Source organism: Nipponia nippon, unplaced genomic scaffold (assembly GCF_047370975.1).
Source record: "Nipponia nippon isolate SJK-2023a ecotype South Korea unplaced genomic scaffold, ASM4737097v1 scaffold_12, whole genome shotgun sequence".
Classification (NCBI taxonomy): domain Eukaryota; kingdom Metazoa; phylum Chordata; class Aves; order Pelecaniformes; family Threskiornithidae; genus Nipponia; species Nipponia nippon.
Window position 1 is genome coordinate 12,635,480 of NW_028262313.1, and position 18,931 is coordinate 12,654,410.

Consider the following 18,931-nt stretch of genomic DNA (forward strand, 5'->3'; position numbering starts at 1 on the left):
GCTGCGGGGTCCGCCCGCCTCCGCCCGCCCCGTGCCCCGCCCCGCGCCGCCGCCGCCGCCCGCCCTCGCCCCGCAGAGCCGCCACAGCGCCCGCCGCCGCCGGCCGGCCGGGGGGAACGGGGGGCGCCGGGCCGGGCCGGCATGGCGGGGGCGGGCGCTGCGGGGCGGAGGCAGCAGAGGCGGCGGGCCCCGGCTGAGCGCTGAGGGCGGCGGCGGGCCATGGGGGCGGCGGCGGCGGGGGGCTGCGGGTGCCCTGCCCTGCCCGCCCGCCGCGCCGCGCCGCCCGCCGCGCCGCCCGCCTGAGGCTCCGGGGGGTTACGGAGGGAGCGGCGGCGGCGGAACCCAGGTGAGCCCTTGTCCCGGGGGGCGAGGGGTGCCTGCCGCGATGCAGCGGGGCGCGGCGGCGGGGAGACCCGTCGGTCTTGCGCTCCGTCTGGGGCGCTGCCAGTTGGCGGGAGTTAGCTGGCTTCCCCGGGGACGCGCTGGCTGGAGCGAGGGGATTGCGAGGAGGCAGGAGGCCTGCCGTCTCCTCCCGGGCACTTTCTAACACCCTAATGCCAGGCGGCTCCGTGTTTCCCACGGCGCGTCGGGAGGGATGCTCTGGGTGCCCAGGAGCTGCCCGTAGCTGCTGGAGCGGGGCTCTGCCTCGTCCTCGTGCGGGAGCCCGGGCTGCAGGGGCAGCTGGAGACGTGTGCGTGGCCTTCTGCGGGCGCCGGGGGGGTATCCCCTTCTTGGTTGTCCCGCTGCCCCATCTCCCAGTCGCAGCCTCGGTGGCCCCGGACGGTGTATCTGCGGGAGGTATGCGCCATGATGCACGGGAGGAGGAATCTGGTTTGAGGGGCTTGCGTGGTCTGGATCGGATCAGTGCTGCTGAGCAGCACTCTCACCTGAGGTGGCTTTCCCCATCTCGGGGTGCCTGGGCAGGGCAAGGCTGCACAGAGAAAGTGGGGCGCAGGGCAGGGAGCTCCACCGCTGCCCCCCAGGTCACCTTGGCACTCTCCCGGGTGACAACATTCTCCGTGTTAGTCCGGTGTCGTGGCGGTCATCATCACGGATCATGGCTGATTGAGATGAAAGAACAGAGAAGAACACACTTGGCTTCTGGTTTGGGGCTTGTTTGGGCTTTTTTTCTCATTTCCCTGTTCTAGAGCAATTTGGATGGGATGAGTTCTCCTCCTTGTCAGCAGCAGGACTGGTAGAGAGACACGGCTTGCTTTTGGGGAAGAGCAATTTGAAAACATTCACGTCTTTGTCTTCTCTCATGACAACCAGTGAGTTGTGTGCCACCTTCCACCTTCCTGTGCCTCAGTTTCCCCATGTCTACAAGGGAAGGGTGGAGGAGAGAAAAGCTGGTTTGCACCAGGGCGGGCTGGGACGTGTGTTCTTGTGCGTGAGAGCCTCACCGGGCACCAGACTGCCTCGAGGGCAAGAGCGGATCTGGGTCAGGCCCAGGGGAGGCCCAGCCTGTGGCCCATCTCTGGGTGGAGGCAGGTGCTAAGGGCAGGGGAGGGCTGGCACTGCCTCCGTTCTGGGCAGAGACCCGGGCAGGGTGCTTCCCTCTGCTTAGCAGCCCTCCATAATCACCCACGCTCCTGCGTGAGCTGCTGGCATCCATGTAGTCCTGCAGCGAGGAGTTCATGCCACACCTGAGCAGCAAACAAAAAACATCTTTTTTTCCTTCCCCCCCGCCCCCCCCCCCTTTTTTTTTTTAAGCAGGGACTGCTCCAACATACCCTCTGGTCATCGCCTGCCCAGACAGTGCCCTCTCCCTGTGCCTTTGAGCGCCGGCGTGCGGCTGAGCCTGCAGCCTCCCGCTCTCTGGCTGCTCGCTGAGGACCTGCTGCCGTGGTCATCCCCCCCCATACTGAACTTTCCCTTTCATTTGCTCACACGCTTTCTGCCTCCTTCCAGCACAGCTATCGCCACGCAGTCCCCGGCGCGGCACGGGTGAGCTGGCGCTCGTGTCTGTAAACAGCTGCCGGCTGGAGCTGGGACGCAATGGTGCAGGGCTGTGGTGGGGTGGGGAGTGGGCTCCAGGGGCTGTGGTGGGATGAGGAGTGGGCTCCATGGGCTGCGTGCACCGAGGAGTGCCTAGTGCTTGGTGAGGGCATCGGCTGAGAGCAGCTGAGCTCCTCGGGCTGTGCGATGCTGCTGCAGGAGCCCCCGGGGCACTCTGGCGTGGGTCCATATCCAGTAGCGTGGCTGCTCTCCTGGTTTGGCAGTTCAGTGTGCCGCCTGCCTGCTTGATTGGCATGCCAACAGCCACCATCGTGCTGCAGCACCACTTCAAAGCCCCAACTACAGCATCGTTGCGGGCAATTGCTGTGGGACCCACCCGTGAGGGGGGCACAGTGGGTAGCACCAAGCATTGTGGGTAACTCCAGCGTGCGTAGCACCAAGCTGCTGGTGCCCCGCGGTCGGAGCATGTCTGCCTCTTCCCAGGGCTTTGGCACTGCTGGCACCAAGGGCTGTCCCTGCAGCTGTTGCAGCTTGTCCCAGTGTGAAGTCCCCGATCCCATCCCACGGGCCGATGCCGCTGGCTGCCAGCAGCTGACTTGGCTTCCTGGGAGGCTTTCCCAGCACAGGGGAACTGGGATCGCTTGTTAAGGGAGGGTCTGTGGAGCAGATGCAAAGCCATATCCTCTTTGTACAGTGGTGGGTGGGGGGAGCACACTGGGGATGCAACTGAAATGAGCTCCGGCTTGGTCCCTCTCTCTGTAAGCCAAGGCGCAGGGTGCTGGAGGCAAGGCCAGGGAAGGGAAGAGGTGCCACCTGATGAGTTCAGGTGGACAGGGACCCTTTGGCCTCAAGCTTCCTGAGGCAGGAGGGCAGCCTGATGCTTGCAGTGAACAATGGTGTGCTTGTAGCGAGCTCTGAAGCTCATTTCTGTCTTGAAGTAAGCTAGTTTGAGCTTTGAACTGAAGCCTAAAAGCATAAAGCCCAGTCTAGCACAGGAGAAGTCCCCAAGCGGGAAGCAGTCGGGTGATAAGGCGCTGTTTGCACCAGCCGCCTTCGTGTTTTGCTTCACCACCTGAGCTGGTGGGAGCTGACCTGTGCACTGGAGGCGAGTGGGAAACAGGGCTCTGGGACTTGCCTGCGGGTCTGCAGAGCTGGGATTTTGCCTCCAATCGCAGCTCCGTGATACCAGGAAGATGCTTTTTATGGTTTGCTTGGCAGCTGCTCCCTGGCACTGAAGGACAAAGCCTCAAGTCCTCAGCTCTGCCTTAGCACCAGTCCTTCTCCTCTCCTGCTGAAACCAGCAGCAAGCCTCTCTCCTGATTCATACCCATGAGTTCAGTGTCATTTGCCAGGGCAGCTCCAGCCCACAGGCACCACGTTTCTGTAGTGAAAAAAGTGTTTATATAATGATCAAGTCAGTTGCTGCATTGAGGAGCCTCCAGCCTGGCTGGAACAAGGCTCAGATCGTCTGGGGGTCTTCCACTGAATGAGCCCCCCACCATCGCTGGGGCCCGGGGCAGCAGGACTGCTCCCATCTCTCCTGCCGTGGGGCAGAAAGCAGCTCGAATGTCCTGGGGCTGAGATACTTTTCAATGCTGCCTTCCCCTCCCAGGGCTCAGCTGTGACATCTCTGGGTGATGTCTCAGAGCCTGCGATGGGAGGAGGGAGATGAGCTGATGTAATGGGGCCTTTTGCTCCCTGGCAGAGCAGGGCTTGTTTGGACCTGCTCTTTCCCATCCAGCACCCATCCGCAGCACTGGTGCTGTTGGGTTGCTCCGGCTCTGAAATTAGGGGACAGAGACACAGGTCCACATCAGCCAGGGAGAAGCGCTTGGAAACGTGGCACCATCCATCCTGAAGTCCTGCAGCTTGGGGAGGTGGTGGCCTCAGGCACTGCGGGGTGGAAGATGCCCCTGGGTTGTTGAAGGACACATCTTTTTTCCAATTGATCCAGCCGACCTAAGACAGAGTCTTTCTTCTTCTGTGGCTCCTGCTGGGAGTTTGTTCAGATCCTTGCTGCTTGGAGGGTTGAAAATCTCTGATCTCACTGAATATTATCTCTGGGCAGTGCAGTGGCAATCTGTTGGTGTGGCAGTACTGTCCTGTGGGTTCAGCAGTGCTTTCCCTTCTGTCGTTCTCCCTTGAATGCTTGTAACGGATGGCTTTCCTCCACAGGGAGGAGATGGATGGCTCCTTCACAGCCTTCCCCTGCAAGGCTGGGTGAGCTGGGCTCATCCCCTGCTGTGACCTGTTCTGTTGGGAGTCGTCCTTTCCCGAAAGTGGAGGGCCAGTGGTGGGTTGCAGCTTGAGACTTCTGCAGCCAGGACGGAGACATAGTGGCCACAAGCCGCTTTTGAGGGCTTGGCAGCCAACAGCCCCGTTGACCCACTCTAAGTGATGATCAAAACACCAAGGCTGGGTGTGGGATGGTAGAGAAGCCTCAAATCTGGCACAGCCACAGCTGGACTCAGGGAATGCAATGTCCAGTTTTAATCTGTGCATGGCACAGCGAGTGCTCACACATGTTCACAGATGGGCCTTTTCTTCCCCAAGGGCGTACGGATCCTCAGCTGGGTAAAAATCAGCATATCTCTGCCTAGCCGTACCTTGTGGTCCCTGCTGGGTTTAAAGAGACCCGAGGCTCTGGTCTCAGGTCATGGAGGTGTTTGGTGGTGGAGTTGCATCCCCCTTAGAAGACAGGTCCCTGCACAGCCCTGTCCTGTTGAAACCCGGAGACAGACGGCCCAATCCATCCCCAGCTCAATCCATCCCCGCCTGCACAGCCTGAGCACGCGGGACTGATGCCCAGCGACGCTGGGAACACTTCTGAGCTCCCTTGCCGTTCTCTCTCTCTCTCTTTTAAATTAATCAGGAGCTGGCCTCAGCAGCCAGTCAATAGTGAGATTTATCTCTTAAATAGCATTATTGATTGCCTAGGAAGCCTGGTTTTGTATTGATAGATACGTACACATGCAGACAAGCCCCGTGCCAGCTCCCAGTGGTGAAAGGCACAGTAACGTGCGGAGACGGCTTGTCACAGGTGGGGACATGCATGTGTGTCCACGTGAGGGAGATGCAGCTCCCCATCAGAGAGCAAGGTGAGGCACCCCAGGGTCTTTGGGTACGAACCCTTTCGTATCTGTCCAGCATCATGCTGCCTTGACCACTCTTGGGCTTCTGCCCCTTTCTTCCTAATACGTGACGTTGCGATGCAAACACCTCTGCCAGCTTGCATTGCCTCTTGGTTTGCAGGTAGGATGTTGTATCCTACCTTAGGAGAAGACGTGCAGATGTCTGCCCACAAATTGCATTGTCTCCTCAAAGGTCACTGACCCTGCAGGGATTCTTCACGTGGGAGACTTGGGACAGATGTGCAAAACGAAGTCTGCTGTAGCATTGCCCGGAGGGGCCAGGTGGAGAGGAGGATGGACAAGACGGGCTGGAGCTGTCCTGCCAGGGAGGGTTTTTCTTTCTGTCGTTCATGCGGGCTGTGAGCCGGCGCGTGCAGGAAGCACGGTGGGACCAGGCTCAGCTCCGAGCAGGTGGAGCCGTGGGAGTGTGACAGGGGAGACGGCTCACTGCCGTGTCTGCTCGGGGAAAGGCAAAGTGTGCTGCCGCGCTCCAGCCGTCTCCCTCCAGGTAATGGGGAGCGGGTGGAGGAGGGCTCCTGTGGGCTGTGGGGGCTTTGCTGGCTTTGTCTCCTCAGGGCTCAGAGCGGCACTTGTCCCTTGGATGTGGCAGAGTGCTTGCAGCAGCCAGAGTTGTGGCACTCTGCTCAAGGTCCCCGTTGCCTAGCTGCCTGCGCTGCGCGCACCTTTGTAGTGCAGGCAGCACAGTGTGGAGGCAGCCCCTAATGCGGGGGGAGCAAGTGTTGGTAGCACTGTAGGAGAGAGGCCGGGGACTGCAGCTGAGCGTGAACCGAGCTGTTGTCCTTTTAGTTTTGGGCAGCGCTGCTAGTCTCTCCCTGAAGCAGCACTGTGTGCTAGGAGCCTGGCTGCTCTGTCCTCCAGGGTCGTGGAGCACAGCCAAGGTGCAGTGATGCTCGTGAGAGGAATTGCAAAACCTCTTGCCAGGTTTGCTGTAGCAAAGTTCAGGCTGTGGCTGTTTTGCATTGGTGCTGCAGAGCCCTGCTCCCCAGCCCTGCCCGGGGCTGGGAGCCCTGCGGCTGCCACAGCAGCAAGCCTTGCTCGTCTCGCCACATGTGCTAACTCACGCTCGCTCCGTGCAGCATGACAGAGCATGGCCCCATGTCCCATACCTCGCATCCAGCCTTGCTTCGGACTGCGCTGCCTGATGCTTCGCTCTCTCCTGGGATTAGCTAAGGCTGAGGAAGCATCAGCTGTGTTGGCACAGGCAGGCGAAACAGCACAGATGATCTGTAGGGTCGGATTGTCAAAGCCCGGCAAATAGGGGCTTGGAAGACCTGTGTGTGTCACTGTTTAGCTAATCAACAGGCATGGGAAGTTCTTGGGTGCTGCCATGCCTATGTGTACGTGCATATATATGTGTGTGTGTATATCTATCTATATATGTAGCACTATAGCATCTTGCTACTGTTTGGACTCCCTAAGCATTTTTTGCTAGACAATGCCTGCCCGCAGCGAGCGCCCGGTCGCCTGATCTTAGCAAGCCAATCTATGCAGGGATCTCGGGAAAGAACAGTTGGGGTTTTATGAAGCTGGCATAATTTACAGCTAAAATAGCACACCAGAAATATGTCCAATCCAATCTCCTTTGTAATCTTGTTTTCATTTAAGCCTCCAGGGTGGCGATGGGGGGAGTAAGGAAAGCAAACTGCAAAGGGAGTTTATTACCCGTGCCAGGGAGATTTGTGTGATGTTCTGTACCAAATGACCTCAATTTGCAGAGGTTAAAGCTGGCTGTGGTGCTCCCCAGCTTGAAGGGGTGTCTTCTGCCTGTGCTGGGGGCCTTGGCTGCAGATCCTTTTGCAGATGGCTGTGTGGCGTGCTTGGGACCATCCACACTGTGGAGCCGTCCCAGTGCCTGCTCCCACGACCAGGCAGAAAGAGCAATGGCGATGCATCAGTGACCATCGTGTTTGCGTCAGCCTGGCCTGCTCACCGGGAGAAGGAATGAAATTATCTCGCTGACACTGCCTTTGCGGGTTGCATTTCGCTTTAGTTTTCAAACCACATATTGTCCCAGATCTCCTGCCAATAGCAGGGAGTGAACTGATAATGCAGCTGCTATTAATAAAGCAGCGTTGTTACATATTCATATCAATCAGACTTCTAATTCCATAATATTAAAAAAAAAAAAAAGGCAGTGCTTCACTGGGGCGATGGAGGAAGGTGTCAGGTGGGATGGTGCTGGAAATGCATTTTGCCAGCATTGGCAGAACCTGCTCCCCTCACGTTTCTTCTCTTGGGGATTCCCGCATGGAGCTGGCCCTGGGGTCCTCGCCCACCTCCCCCTTGGCCTTCCTTCTCTCTGGCAGCACCGAGCTAAAAGGTGGGATCCCAAAGGCGGTTGCGGGATCCCCGGAGCACTGTCACCACGGGGAAACAGGGGCGGTGCAAGACAGGGGAGCGCTGAATTCGGGCGGTTGGGTTGGCAGGAACGGCTTGGTGCTCTTCTCCATTTTATGTAGAAAATTTCACATATTATGTAAATTAAAAGCAAAGTATGGAAAATCTAGGTATAAATCTGGGATGTATATATGTTTGTACAGCCATTAGAGAGGGAAGTGTACCACAGAATCCTGGCCAATGGATAAATATACTTACGCTGCCATTCGTGCAATGAAATATGCTTTTTGTCATTGCTACAGTATAAAAAAAAAAGTACTGTCTCCAAAACTGTAGCAGCATTTTACAGTAAGCCATAAATTGGAAAAAATACCTAATTATTCATAGAGTATTACGGAGGTGTCGGTAAATGACTTCACCATTAAGGCCGCACCGAGACTTGCCTGTAAAGCAAAACCCTCTCTCTCACTTCTTAATGATTAAATTCAATGTCCAGATTTGGCCAAATAAATCTTGTGAGGCTGAGCACGTTTTCCATGAATGCTGGTCTGGAAACTCGCCCTTACCCTCTGGCCGGGAATGTTTTGAAACGTAGCTGTGGGCTCTCCGAGTCCTCCAACAAGCCCCGCGGTCCCCGAGCCTTTCCTGGCTCTCTCATCCCCGGTGCGTGTCGGAGCTGCTCCCATCTCATCTCTGCTTCCTCTGGCTCCCAGTGCACACCAGCGAAGGGAGCATGGTTGTTCCGCTGGGTTCCCAGTGCTGGCAGCACCGGGAAGCGGGCTGGCGTCGAGCCCTCCCGACAGCGGCTTTCGGTCGCTGCAGCAAACAGTTTCCAAGCAACTCCGAGGCTGCTGGTCTAAAAGGACTCTTGGTAGAGGCATGTAATATTAACTGGAGTTATTAAAAGGAGCAATGCTAAAAAGGATGCAGGAAGGGCAGCCGATGTGGTGTAGCCAATATCCTTCTGCCATCACTCATATCATAAGTGCTTTAACAAATCCAGGGGCATGTCTCAGCTGAAATGCCTACAGAGGCCTGGCAAGACTGCAGGCAGCTCTGGTTCCCAGCCTGCTGCTATGAGTGCTGTGGGCAGGCTGGGTACAAGGCACTGCTGTCCTGCCAGCTCTTCAGCTGGGCGCTGGGACAGATGCAGAGGATGGAAAAGATGTGGTCCCTGCCCCAAAGAACTTGTGTCTCAGGCCTCCGCCCAGCTTTGGGACTTTTTCTGAGCAGATCTGTTCCCCAGCATTGCCTGGCTGTGGCGTAGCCTACAGCGAGTGCTCTGCTCATCTGGGAGCAGGTGGGAGAAGGCCACTGGGTGGATCAGGTGGGTCCGTTTCCCCCTGTGGGTATCCACCCTCGGTCCATGCCCTGCCATGCGTTTCCTCTCTGGAGGCTTAACTGCTTCTTTCAGGTCATACTTCCTTGCTCTGCCCTTCTTTATTTCCACTGTTCCAATGCTCCCTTGCATCCTGTGCCCGCTTCCATCACTGTCTGCAGCCAGCTTTGAGCATCCATCCCCCTCTCTTTATCTTTGCTGTTGCTTGCTCCCATTGACTTCAGGCTGCAATGGGGGGGCTTGGCCATGCAAAGATCATGGACTGGTCAGTACTGAGAATTACCATGGAGCGCTGCCTTTGGGTGGAGAGAGCAGTGGGAAAGCACTGCCCACAGGCAGTTGAAGCAATCTGTCCCTCCACGGGGAGCGGTTTGGAGGTTGCTCCCTCCATTCCTTTACAAGCACGAGCTGGAAATGCTCCTCCTGCTGCTGCCCACAGTCCCGGGAGGCTGACGCAGTGCTGGTGGGAGGTGGGCCAGGAGGTCAACAAGAGCATGCTGCCATCAGCGTGTACAACCAGCCCGCCTTGGCTGTCACATCCCTCCTCCCAGCTGCTGGGGTTGGACCCAGGTCTCTCTGAGGAAGACTTGAGATGGTGTCTGGGTGGTATCTACCAGGGCTGGCTGCTCTCCATCCCTGTGCAAGCCTCTCCCATCCCAGGGGCAGATAGAGATCCCTGTGCTCTAGCCAGGGACCGGGAGTGATCTAGTGGCTCTTTGTCATATGACTGATGGGTGTCTCTAAGTGGGCTGGCAGCAAAAATCCCCAAACATCTCCAAAGGACCATGATGGTACCTGGAAGAGTTCAGATACAACCCATGGGGATCTAACTGCCTGAATGCCCGAGCTGTTTTTCCTGAGGGCAGTGAAAATACAGGCTGCAGCTTTTTGGCCTGGGGAGATGGGTGGTGTGTGGGCAGCTGAGAGGTTTGGCTGTCTGCAGAAAGCCCCTCTACCATTGCTGTATCTTCATAGGAGGAGGCACAGCAGGATCTCTGCCTTCATCCCCATCAGCAAAAGCATGGGGAGGAATGCCAGGATGCTTCCCTGTGGCCAGCTGGCATTAGTGGGAGAGGCCAGCAGCATCAGCAGGACTCCTTCCAGGTCTTCTGAGCTCCCAGGAGCCTGAGCCCGAGGGAGGAGAGACCCTACGGCGGGGCTCACCAGGATGTGAGCTCTGGTCCCCAAAGCTAAGCCCTTTCTTTGGCAGAGTGAGTGAGTGTGGCTGGGAGGTGACAGGCAGCCGGGAACAAATCCACCTTGTCCATACGGGAGGCTGGAGCTCTGATCCCACCAGACAGACCTGCACCCTCCTCCATAAGCCATCCCTGGTGTAAAGCCACACAGTGCCAGCGTCCCGGAGCAGTGTCCTACTCTCACAGCACCAGCAATGCTGTGAGCAGATCTGCCACCCTCCCTGCCTTCAGCTGCCCACAGTTTGCGTTAAGGCTCTGTGTTAAGGTGAAGGCTCTGCAACTTCTCAAACCTGTTCCTTGGTTTGGATGCAGGGATGCCACAGCAGCGGGGCTGGGGTGCTGGGGGTGGCCTAGCGGGGTTGCTGGGGGGAAGGAAGGTGGTGGAACAGCCTGCGGGATGCTGAAGTAGGCAGGAGTGGGGTGCTGGATGGGAGGGAGGACCAGGCGCTGCCACCCAGTCACTTGGTCCCCAGCATCATGCAGCAGTCTTGTTCCACCTGAAGTGGGTAGAAACTGAGGTTAGTCCTGCTGGGTGGACTCGCACCTCCAGCAAGCCCCTTGCTCCCCCAGCAGAGCACAGGATGCTTGATTTTGGGAAAGAATAAGAGAGTTAGAGCTAATTGAGAGAAGTCAGGAGCTGTATCTGTGGCAGGTGGGATTACTGGTGTCACAGAGGTTCTGCAAAGTGCCTGCGCTGTTTGTTGTGGTTATATGTAGCAGGAGGCATCTGGCTTTTCTCACCTTGTACAGGAATTTAACTTTTTGTCTCTCCTGAGGTAGTGTGAGCTCAGGACGGAGAGAAGATAAGAATGAGGTGTTTTTTTGCTGATCAAAAGCAAGTCCAACATATATGTTGTTGTGAGCAAACGCTGGCATTGCAGGAGTGCCAAGAGGCCAAACATGGCTTTCTGTGGTGGAGGAGACCTGCCCGAGGGCAAGGCAGGGTTGGGAAGGGGCTGGGCAGCCGTGCAGGGGCTTGCAGAGCAGCTGGGGGTGAGATCTGTCTATCCCTGGGCATGACAAGAAACTCCTGGATTCTAGAAATATTGTTGGGGCACTCAAATCCAGAGATGGATTTGAGGTGGCAGCTGCTGTCATGGTCCAAGAAGGCAAAGTCCTCGTCCTCAGGCAGGCATTTCACCCTGGAAATGGAAAAGGCTCAGCTGACTTTGCAGCTCTTCCCAGTGCTGGTTTGGGTTGGGCTCTGTCCTGCTGCCTGAGCCCCCGGGGCGGCCACCTGCACCAAGGCAGCAGCTGGAGGAGCCATGTACCTCCTGGGCAAGCGATGCCACCGGTCTACATGTGGCACCTCCTATGTGTGCAATAGCTGCACCAGGCTGTTTGCAAACAGGCTGTGCTGGAAAGGTGCCCAAAGAGGGGCTGTGACAAGAGGAGGGAGGGCAGGGTCCTCCCGCAGGACCAGGAGCACGAAGGGCTTGCACTGCAGCGCGGGGTCCCACGTCCTCGGACAGCTGGCCCATCGGGAGCAGCCGAGCGGGGGGCTTTGCCGAGCTTCGTGGACTTTGCAAAATCTGGGTCCCCACCCACCCTGGAGCACTGAAGGACATGCTTCGCTATCTCTGGCCAGCCAGTGCTGGCAGAGGGAGGGGGTCACTGGTGCCGTCCACAGAGACGCTCACACTTGCTCCTGCCACTGGCTGCAGCAGAGGATGCTGGGCTGCCGGACTGGCGCGGCAGTGCCTGCACTGCTACCATAAATCTGCCTGGCATCAGTGCATGGAGACGATGCAAAGAGCATTCCCGCTGACTTATGGCTTCTCTGCTCCATGGGGATAGGAAATAGCATCGTGCGGCTGGCTCTGCTCGCATTTACTGCGTCATGAGTTGTTCTTCCTCCCCGTGCAACGTCAGTGGGACTCGGCGGGTGACTACTGCCAGGCAGGCGAGTGTGCGCAGGGCAGGGACTGGTGTGCCGGGAGCTCAGACCTGTGTGAGGGTCTGGTAGCTCCAGCGACGTTGTGAGAAGCGGTTGTTCCCGCTCAGGGATGCTGCATGGTTATGGCATGGCAGTATCATATCAGCCGTCCCTGTTAGATCCACCTTGCACCGGGGGAAATGTGGCCAGGCGTGAAATGGTGCTACTGCTGCTGTGCTGCCTGATGGCCCTTGTCTCACATGTGTCACCCTCCGTCCTTCCAAATCAGCACTTGATCGTTCCAAAGCTGCCTTGCTTGCAAGGCTGAAACAGCTGTCAGGGTCCTCTGCTGCCACCAAGGATGGCACCACACTTGTGGCCCGCTCTGCTCTCAGCAGCAGAGTAGCCATGCTCACCCTTGTGGCTCTGGCACCAGCTATGCTCAAGGGCTTGGGCTTGCAAAACTGACTCACTGTGGTGGCGGATGAGGCTGGAAGAAACCCAGAGCAGAGGAGCACGGCCAGGGCTGTGCAGCGGTGGGTGGCACGCTGAGCCCCGCTCCTCTTGAGCCGGTAACATCAGGCCTTGGGAACACCATTGCCTCCGTGCCAGGGACCATGTGCTGAGGAAGGGCAGCCCCTGCCTGTTGAATCAAGACTCACAGGTCCCCCTTTAGCCCTCCCCTAACCAACCTCCTGCCTGCCATGGTGGCTGCTGCCATCCCAGCCCATCCCAAGCAGCCCACGTAGTTTTTTTCCTCAACCCCGTGCTCTTGTTGCCTCTCTCAACACCTCCACTCCAGGTGAAGCTGACTCTGGCAAGTCCGACCTGTCACGCCACAGCAGCAAACGCCAGCTGCCCGCGAGTGCTCACGGGGGAATGGGAAGCAGCAGGATGCCCGGCTTGGGGCATCCTCGCAGCAGCACCTTAACCTCTTCTCTGTCTCCACACACTGGGTCTCAGTGGCCAAGTGCCTTCTCCTTCTGTGCCTTGGTTTCCTCATTCTTCCAAGGGAAGTGATAGTAACGTCCCTGAAGTGCTTTGGGAGGAAAGGGAAATGCCGAGCGCCGTCTCTGTCCCTGCTGTGATGGTCAGTGGGCTGTGGTGGCTTCCTAAAGCCTCTCTGCCCAGGGAGGCTCCTCTCCACCTCTTGGCACTTTGAAGAGACGTGATGCAGCTCTTGGCTAAACAAATTTTCGTTCTTCGTGGCTCTTTTCTTTCCTACTCAGCATTCAGGGAGCATCATTTTGGTAACCAAGGTATTTGCATAATCTGTATTTTGCTCCCTTTCAGAAGAGGTGCTTATAATCCCATCGGTTTTTGGGGAGCTTGTGCTATTGCTGAGGCTAGGTGAGGAGGTGGTCCCCAAAGGGGGGTGGCTGGGCTGCTGTCTTGTGGCTCAGGGGATGCCTCCCCCAGGGCGAGGAGGCTCAGGGGAGCTTTTTGTCTATGGGCTTCTGCACCATCAGTGATCTCCTGCTGCAAGTCCTTTCCTCGCCCCGTGCCTCAGTGTCCTCTTGTCTCCGAGCTGGGGGGGAGGATTTTCTCATGCCATGTGCCTCCGTGCAGTGGGACATGGGGTCTCCGTCTCTGCAGGAGCTGCCTTCCCAGGGCTGCTCCCTCTCTCCCTGATGCCGTGGCATGGAAAAGCAGCTGCTGGGAAACGCTTCATGGCACTTTAACAGCGACCAGAGCAGCGGAGCGGGGCGGGGGGCAGGAGGTGTGGGGCTGTTACCCAGCTGCGGGAGGTGCAGCTCCATGGGGACACCCTGGCTTTCTGCGGCATGGCACCCGGGGGAGTCTCAGGGGGCGAGTGGTGGCCGGTGCCTGGTGTGCCCGCGTGCCACCCTCGCCTGCCCGGCAGCGTGACTCACTCCCCAAGCGGCAGCTCCCACGCAGCAGCGTTTCCAAGAGACTGAGGAGATGTCTCCAAACGGCAACGGCTGAACGGAACCCGGATCCTTGTCCCCGGGGCCTGGGTAGGGTGTGTGCACTCCCCCGCCACCAAGGAGAGCTGGGAAGCGGCCAGCTGGGGGGCAGGACCCCTGCACCTGGGGTGGCAAACCGTGCAGCCTGCACTGGAGTGGAAAGCAGCAAAGCCTGGTCTTGCCCAGCATTGACAAAGGTTGGAAAGGCCGTGAGGAGGCGGCTGCTTGCCGGCTGGGATGTGGCAGTGAGCAAGGGAAATGCCCAGCTCCGAGGGCTCAGCCATCCACAGCCCTGGAAAAGGAGAGGCAGGCAGCCAGCTCTCTGCAGGCTTGCAAGCTGGCTCTTGGGTTTGCTGCCCATTAAGCATGGGGAAGCAGAGCCTGTTCTGGTCTTGAATTATTTCTGTGTCTTGGTCTCGCGAAGCCCACGTGTGCTGTCCGCAGGTCCTGGGATGCCTCTGGGTCTGGGACAGGCAGCAACGCAGAAACCAGCCTGGCCCGTCATGCAGAGGTTAAACCATCCCTGTGCTCTCTGACTGCAAGAGAAAAAACAGCACGTCCTCTTCCAGGCGCCCGGGCAGTGTTGGTGCTGCCTGACCTGACTGTTAAGCAGGGACTGAGGTTTCTCACAGCACCGATCTCAGTGTGTGATGGGCTCCGCCGCCCCCCATCCTTCTCTGGGCAGGAGCGAGGCACCGTGTCTGTCCCTGCTCCCCTGCGACGGCATCGCTCCCCGCGTGGCTCTGCCATGCAAACCCAGTTCCTCATTATTGCCTGCTCTACTCTCCAGGCCTTGCTTCTGTGCTGCCATCAGCCAGATAGTGGAGGCTGCTCCTGCGCCGGCACCGATCATCTCCCCGGCTGTATTAAGTCTCAGTTTATGTGTATAAAATCTCATGTCATTTATCTTCCTAAAGGCTGGCAGGTAATTCTGTAATTGCCATCCCTCCTATGGTGCTGGCCTCTTCTCTCCCCCTGTTAGTTTGATATCCTCTTCAGGTTTAATCCTCCGGGAGTTTACATTGTCTTTGCAGTCCCCAAGGAACGATGCTACTAAATCCGGATCCTGGTGCTGGTCTCTCTGGGAAGCCCTTAATTTCCTTTCCCATTAGCAGGATGCCCGGTTAACAGCCCATTGTGGCTCCTCTCCTGGTCCTTCTCCCCGTGGAAGTGCTCCAGCTGCAGGGGCTGGCTGCGTGGGGCGCGGGGGCTTGGCTGTGGCAGGGTCCATGCCCTCTCCTCCTGGCAGCTGTCACCTGGCCCCAGCGCCCAGCTCTGGCGGAGGGTCGCCCCCATCCCCAGACAGCCAAACCCGGGGCTGGGTCAGCCTGGGGTGCTGGGATGCTGCAGCAGTGTTTGCCCCACACCCTGCAGACCCCCTGCTTTGATTCCTTCCAGGGGAGGTGGGTGATACGTCCCGCAAGAAGTAGGGCTTCAAAGCACTTTGCACCCAACATCTTGGTTCAGAGACCCCGTGGACCCCATGGAGGCTTCTCTCTGCAGCCCACCTGGGAGGCAGCTCGTTACCATCTCACGAGTAGGGTAGGTGGTGGGACATGGGGTGGGGGGAGGCTGCGCTGAGAGCATCTCCCAGGCTGTGGGCTCTTGCTGGCAGAGGATCCTTTCTTCAGGTTAGGCAGAGGGTGCTTTGAAGTGATTCGGTGCTTGGTTGGTTTTTGTGCTTTGCTTTTTTGTTTTCCTCCCTTTAATGGGAATCGTATTCTGTGCGTGGAGCAGCTGGTAATTCTCCTCCTGGCTGCTGCTGCGTCACCTCCGAGCAGCTCTCATGAGACTCCTCGTTTCACTGGCTGTACACAGAACTTGAGCAGAAGAGCCTTGGGTCTGCTTCTGCTGTAACCCTACTGATTAGAGAGACACTTCTGAGAAGGCGTTAGATACCTGGTCCTGCCTGGGGTGGGAACACAAAGAGACCTTGCGAGCAGCATCCCCGCCCCATTAGCTGCAGTCATCAGCCTGGGGATCTGTACGATCGCAGCCAACAGAGCACAGCGTGTGCCTCACTGATGCTTAACAGCAATAAAATGCAGATTTTTTTTTTCTTTTTTAAAGGTGCTTTCCTCAGTCAAAATCCTCTTAGTCCCAGAGGGGACCCAGGCCTGAGCTGGGCAAGGGAAGGGAGTGATCCCCGGAGAGCTGGGGCTGTCCCAGAACTGTGGGTTCCTCCAGGGAGGGAGAAGGACCTTGTAGCTGTGGGAGGGAAGCTGAATGCTCCAGTCTCAGCTCCCATCCCTTGGCTCTGTAAGAGGATGATGCCGGGGTTTGCTTTGTCTCAGCTCTTCAGATGCTGATTGCTTTATGGCAATGCCTTCCCTTGCTACCTGTTCACGCAGGATGAGATCCAAGTTAGATAGTCTCCACTAGCGCTGATACTAATAACTTGCCTGTGTTTACCTGCAATATTCTTGCAAATGAGGTGTCAGCAGGGATGCTGGCGCGTATGAGCCGCTGCATGTGGGTTTTATAGGACCAATAAAACAAGGCTTGGGCATGTGGTCAGGAGGAATCATGCTGGCATCCAGCCAGAGAGCCAGTGGCACGTGGGGAAGGTCCGTCTCCCAGGCCGCTTTGAAATGACAGCGTCTCATCACTTGCTCCTTCACCGGGCGCTTGTTCAACAGAGGGTCCTTGTGGGAATGGCTTGAACTTCACATGTGCTAACCACAGCTCCTGCAGGCTTCTCTGCTGAGAAGGTGGCAGGTTGTTACCCAAGCTTCAGCTCAGGCTGCTTCCCCAGGAATCGCTCTGCTTGGCATGAAGAGCACAGGCCAGGTGTGACACCAGTGGGTCTCCCAGTCCCTGTGTGATTTGGCTGCAGAGCCCGGCTCCTGCCTGTCCATGAAGGAGCTGGGCTGGATAAGTTTCCGATCTCCCAGTCCCGCACTGGTTGTAAGCAATGCCCCCAGCCACAGCTCCAAGGAGACCGGGAAGCATCTCGCAGTCAATAACGCTGCGTCTCTGCCTCAGTGGCCCTAGGCGTTATTTGGAAACTGCCCCTAGACCCTGAGCCTCTTATTGCCTGTAGCCTCCAATATACCTCGACCACTATGTCTGCGGCAGCGGGACTGGTGGGGCTGTAAGGAGGTGACCAAGGACTTGGGAGCATTGCATCTCTGTCCTGCAAATTTGTGGTACCACCTGTCATTACCAAAAGCGTTGCTGCGTAATCCATCCCCAATGTGCGAACAGACTGGCGGGGAGGCATGCCTCTGGGAGGTCTGCTCCTCCTTCCTCTGCCATGGGCACTGGCTCCAGGATTTGCAGATGCTCTGGGTCAGAGGGTTTTGTCTCTCCTCCTTTTTAATTGCAACGAGGATAATTGGTTTTGTGGTTGAGCACAAGCACGGGAAGCCTGTGAGCTCTCCTTCCTCCCCAGCACCCATGCAGCTCCCTGCCAGCAGTAAGGCATGACCGGAGGCTCCTCTCCCACCGCAGCTCAGAGCTGGCTAGCTGAGTGCCCAGAGGGTGCCAGAGCATCCCAGTGTGTTCAGCGAGGAGAGGTCTGTGCTAGCCACCTTCCCCTGGAGCCAGGCAGGCTGCCTGCTCCCCTCCAACCTCATTGCGACCCCTTCCCATGCTTGCAGAGAGCCCGTTATCATGCGTAGTTAACGGGCAGGGGGAGAGGCTGGTTTGTATGAATTTAGCACCAAGATGGTGGGCCTGGAGCCCAGCTCCTCTTTCCTGAGGTCTTGCACGCATCTCCCTCCCAGCCTCTGCACAGCGGGCGGCTTTCTGAGTCGGAAGAGTTTGGGGGGTTGTGACCGACCTTCTCCCAGGGTGCCCTTTGGGTTGGTGGCCTTCCACCCATCCGGTGGCCTTCCATCCTTCATGCTTCACTGCATAGGGCTATTATGAAAAACATTCCTCTCCCGTGAGGGCTTGGCCACCGCTGCAGTCATCACTGAATCCTGGGACCGAACCCCCAACCCGTCTCTTCCCACTCCTTGTCCCGTGAGCCCCCCAGCTTTCCCAGATGGATGTCCATCCTAGCCCTAGGACAGAGCTTGTAGCTCCTGTCTCCCAGTGACAATGAGCTGCTGGCAGCCAGGAGGTATTAAGGACCAACTGGCTCATCTGCCGAGAGTGTTTGATTGTTGTTGTTATAATTTTGATTACCTTTTTTATAGGCTAGCAGAAGGATTTTAATCTGGACAGTGAAGTAGGAAATGGCAGAAGCTGTGCCCGGAGCTCGCCAAGGTGGTGGCGGGGGCTGGTGGCTCCTTGTCCATGTCTCTGGGAGGTGATTTCAATGCTCTCGGCCAAACTAGAAGGGTCAGGGAGAGGCATTCCTGGCTCGGCCTCACGGGACTGCAGCTGCCCCTTGTGCTATCAATGGCCCAGCTGGTGCCCAAACAGCCAGTGATGCCTAACCCCGGCCTCACAGCTGCCCAGAGCCGGTCACTGCCTCAATGCACCAATCTGAGCAGGCAGAGGAAGGGGCGACGAGCTCCCAAGGCCAAGCTCCAGCTCTCCCTCCTGCTTCTTGTGACTCAGGACAGACAAAGTCATCTGACATGTTCCCGCCAGTGGCTACGAATTGTCATTCACCAGAAGTGCCAAGGTGACAGCTGTGGAGACCACAGGCAGTGGTTTCACTTGCAGATGAGGAGCAGTGTAGATCCTGGCTCTGCGATGCTCTCCGGATGCCAGCATGGCTGGTGTGAGCGGGCATGGCGGTTTAGGGAGCTGCCGCTGCCATGCTGGGCTGTGCCACCTCTCCTCCGAGGCTCAGCTGCTGCCCAGCAGTGGGTTTGACCTGCTGCAGAATGGGCTTGTTTCAGTTCCCCTTGGTGAAAGCAAGGTAGTGGTGCTGTAGGCAGATCTGTTTACTTCACGCTGCAGCGGCTCGGTGGCACAGACAGGGGCAGATAGCACGTGGTAAGGGAGGGGATGGGGATGGGGAGCAGGGCTGTGTCCCAGGGAACTCGGCCAGCCCCACCGGCGCGGGCATAGGAAGGTGTCTTGCCCCATCCCGAGCTCTCTGTGCTACCACCAGCTTCCTCCCTGGGGATGTGTTTCTGGAGGGCTGTTGCAGTGTGGGTGTGAGGTGGCCCAGGGCTGTCACACAGGACCTCCGTCACTCCCCCATCATACCCACAACCCCAGTCCCCTGCCCCCTGTGCCAG

General features: G+C 57.8%; 1 protein-coding gene across 4 annotated transcripts in view; it reads left to right on the plus strand.

Moving 5' to 3' along the window:
• Window positions 1–244: 244 nt before the first annotated feature.
• FRMPD3 (FERM and PDZ domain containing 3) overlaps window positions 245–18,931 on the plus strand; it is a 66,337-nt gene continuing 47,650 nt past the window's right edge. For 2 of the 4 annotated variants that reach the window (XM_087748830.1, XM_087748835.1), the window contains exon 1: window positions 245–346. The gene's annotated coding sequence lies outside the window, so the exon portion shown is untranslated. Of the gene's footprint in view, window positions 347–1,206; window positions 1,272–5,559; window positions 5,599–18,931 lie in introns of those variants that run through there. The other 2 variants (XM_087748833.1, XM_087748832.1) reach the window with 2 other exon arrangements.